The sequence below is a fragment of the Trachymyrmex cornetzi genome, unplaced genomic scaffold, assembly GCF_001594075.2.
Source record: "Trachymyrmex cornetzi isolate Tcor2-1 unplaced genomic scaffold, Tcor1.1 scaffold63, whole genome shotgun sequence".
Classification (NCBI taxonomy): Eukaryota; Metazoa; Arthropoda; class Insecta; order Hymenoptera; family Formicidae; genus Trachymyrmex; species Trachymyrmex cornetzi.
In genome coordinates, this window is record NW_017299948.1 from 168,990 (window position 1) to 173,333 (window position 4,344).

Sequence of the window (4,344 nt, forward strand, 5' to 3'; positions counted from 1 at the left end):
ATATATATAGCAGCAAAAATATTGAAACGGCTACTACAAACACAATGTGTGCCAAGAAAATTGATAAACTTTCACCTATTCGTAAATAGTATTCTCTAATTTCAAAGTAAACTAATTCTTATGTAAAATATTTTAAATTTATTTGGTCACTTTACAGAGGTTATGAAACTGCAGTACGAAAAACTCTGTGTAATTGAAAAGACGAACACGAAGATCCAAACAACAGTTGAAGAAGTACGCCAGCTTTTATTAAATAGGACAGAAGTACTCCGTCAACCAAAGGGTCTCCCAAATCTACCTTTCGCAACATTCGAGGATATTAAAATTGCTGAAGATCTTACAAATAGAAACCCTTCCATAAAAGATTATATTGTAAATTGAAAGATATTACCCAGACAGCACAGAATATTTATGATAAATATTTAATATTCAATTTTTTAAATGTTGCATAAATATTACATACATATTTTATATAAAGCTTTATTTGAAATATTATTAAAATATAGACTAAATATTTATGGTCATCATGTAATATTTATGGTAAATATAAATAAATATTTCTAATAAGTATTTTTTACTTGGATTATAATATTTCATTAAATATTTTCATACCATTTACTATGACATTTACAATCAATATTTCATAATATTTATAATAAATGTTTATAATCTGTGCAATCCAAGATCACAAAAATATTTACAAAATATTTAAAATAAATCTTATAAATATTTATAAATATTTTGTAACTATTTTCTAAATATTATTATGTGTTGTTTGAGTAGTACCTTTAACTCAATCATTATGTTTTGTTATTTGAATATCTCACATTTTCTTTAAAAAAATTTTTAGATAAAAAAATTAATGTTTGCAAGCTCTGGGAAATGTGAGAAGGATTGCTCAAAGAAAGTTATGGCTCTTCTTATGACAAATCACACGGGAACGTTTTTTAACTGGAAAGGCGGAAAGGGAAAGCAGCCATTTGGGAGCTGGCATTTAAAAGAAACAGTAATCAGTAAGTAAAATTTAGAAATTTTTTTCTTTTACATCGATTTCTTTCCTGACATTTATTTCCAGGCATTTTGACATTTCCATAATTTTATATTATTTCAGCGGCAGTAAAAAAATTAAGAAGAGATGGATTAGATATAGGAAAGGCAGAAAATGGGATAAAAGAGTGGTTAAAAGAAAGATGTTTCAGAAAGAACTATGTATAACGATTCATAAAATAAATCGCGCGTTTTGACAGCTTTTCTTTTTTAATACATATAATAAAGTCTTAAAACCTTTAAAAATTGCTTTTTATTATTTAACTCGATTACAATTCTGATCAAATATTCCGTGAACGTTCATCGAACGTTCGTGGAACGTTAGATGCGGAACGTTCCCTGCGAACGTCAAACGAACGTTCGTATGGTGGCAGGTCCGAACCATTTTCAAACGATTTAAGTTCGAACGTTCACCGAACGTTTTTCCGGCGTGCGTGTGCCGGTGGGGATCAAGATATTTTGGAAAATTTTTTTTCATATATAAGAGCTATGGGGGAACCCATAGCCATCCTTCACCCGTAGAGTTCAAAAATCGACTAAGATGGTACATACTTGGAAAACACTCAGGACATATTATTTGTAATGAAGCCAACACTGAGGGTGACGAAACTTCGATACCACTAGTTGATTTAAGTGACTTACGGTGCTCGGCTGATGACCTGGATGATCCTTCGAAATGCGAGAATGAAATTTTGGAAGCTGAAAAGAATCTCTTCATGACAGTCGAAGAGAGTATTGATGACATTGATGAAAGATATGACGAAGTGGTAGATAATACAAATGAAGACGAACCGGAACACGAAATACATGAAGTAACAGGTATACGTGAGTGTTTTAAATTGAGCGTTTTAAATTGTATTTTAAGTAATTGGTTGTAGCACTCACTTAATAGTTTTCAGCGTTTATTAATGCTATGATTATGGTACGTATAAATCGTTCAAACGATTATTTCTGTTCATCGCCTGTGTTATTCTTCCAGTATTAGATACGTCTTCGTATAAAGCGTCAGTAGAAGAGATGTCGTTGTTAGAAATCTTCGAAAAAGAAACTGCATGCAAGGTTATAGAACAGCAAGGACTGTTGTACGTCGCAGGCTACGTCGCGTATAGGTTCAGATCAAAATATAATTACTTAGGAACACGTACTTCGCAAAGTTTACCACATAATCAGGATTGGTTGCATTTTATATCAAAAGGGAATTTGATGTATCCCAGCGATGAACTTTTGAAAATTGCAAAAATAATGGACATTGAATTTTGTAATTTTCATGGCAACACATTTAGCTCGGGAGATGGCATTTTTGATAAAGTTACTAATATCGTTTTTAAGAAAAGTGATTGTAAACTTCCCCGTGAAGTAGTAACGTGTTTAGTGCGTACAAGGACCTACTTTAGGTTGAGAAATATTAACAAATCAATAATGGACGCGTGTACTAGAAAATCACAAAAAAAAATGAAACACATTGTACATTAGGAAGTTTAATTGTTTTAAAATACGTTACAAGAAAATATTTCTATACACTGCAAATACATGTTTTATTTTTTATTATAAAATGAACCTGTTATTAATATCCTTTCCCTATTTATAATAATCTTTCAATAAATTTTCTGCAATTATTTTTCGTGCGTAGATTGGAAAAATTAATGCGTAAAGGAAATGTCGCCCTACAGGTGTGTGTGTGTGTGTGTGTTCGTGCGTGTGTGTGTGAAAATGGACATTTTCAAAACTTCGCCCTTCCGCACAGTAGGTAGGGAAGAGTACAATACCGTTATAGTGGTGTGCTCAAAAATGGAGTACAGAAAATTTTTTTGCATTTACTTGGAAAAATTCAAGGTATTTCAAGGTGAAAATATTGAATTACAAAATAAATTGACGAGAAAGTTTGCTTTTTTTTCCTTCAATCCCGAAAATAATCGGTAAATTAATTTTTTCTTTTTTTAAACGTCACCAATCGAAAGAGCACCATCGAAAATACCCCGATATGGATGTCCAGAAATATATTTTGTCGTTTCCATCAACTGCGGCATTATTTTGTCGAAGACGGTGACGAACAGCAATTTTGACGTTAAAGGGTTAATTTAACGTTTCTTGTAGTTTTCAATAAATATCAGACATTTGACAAAAATTCATTTCTTATTTTTGGTTTCTTAATAACTGGTTATTATTTTAAAGAATTAAATAAATACATTATTCAAAACATATATTTTTTTAATTAGAAATTTTTTATTTATTAATTTTATTTACTAATTGCTTAAAAATAACTTTATATGAATTTGAACACTCGAACTTAGTATTTCAAATTTTTAAGCCACTTAAACCCAGGTATTTAATCCTTATAATTTCATCATTTACTGCATTAATTCTTACGTTATATGGCTTATATGTCTATTTTTCATTTTTAATAAAAAGTACAAATCTTATAAATTAAATCTTGCCAATATTTTATGCGACATTATCACCATATATTTCTTTTATGTTAAATCATAAGTAATGCATTTAAAAAATATTGTTTTCATTCTATTCCTACAGCAAGCGAATCATAAAGCAATTGCAATCGTTTTTTATACATTATTTTTTGTATATATATAATCAGTTTAATATTTACGCTTTCTCGCATTTTCAAATCAACCGCGTTTCAACCACATTTTGGCAAAATTCTCTCATTGGTTAGCCCCGTACCGCCTGACCAGCCTCATGCGCCGCGCTACACCTTGTTTCCTTACACCATGCATTAGCCGACACTTATTCGATGACGACCTTTGGCCAATGTCTGGCCAACGTTGGTACTATGTTGGCAACTGGTTGTTACGCCAATCTCGGCGCGACGTCGGCACAGGCTAAGTTAGCCGACTCTTATTTCAAGACAACTTCAGGCCACGGCCGGGCCAAGGTTGGGTCAACGTTGGCAGTATGTCGGCAACCGGTGGTGACGCCAATCACGGCGCGACGTTGGCCCAACGTAAGTTAGCCGACTCTTACTTATTGACGACGCTCGGGCCAACGTTGGCAGTATGTCGACAACCGGTGGACACGCCAATCACGGCGCGACGTCGGCCCAACGTACGTTAGCCGACTCTTACATATTGACGAAGCTCGGGCCAACGTTGGCAGCATGTCGGCAACCGGTGGTCACGCCAATCACGGCGCGACGTCGGTCCAACGTACGTTAGCCGACTCTTACTTATTGACGAAGATCTAAAAAAAAGGCTTGAAAGAATCTATCAATAATAATAATAATAAGCAAGCCCATCAAAGCCAATCATCAGTTAGTCGGATGTACAATTTATTTTCGTGTAA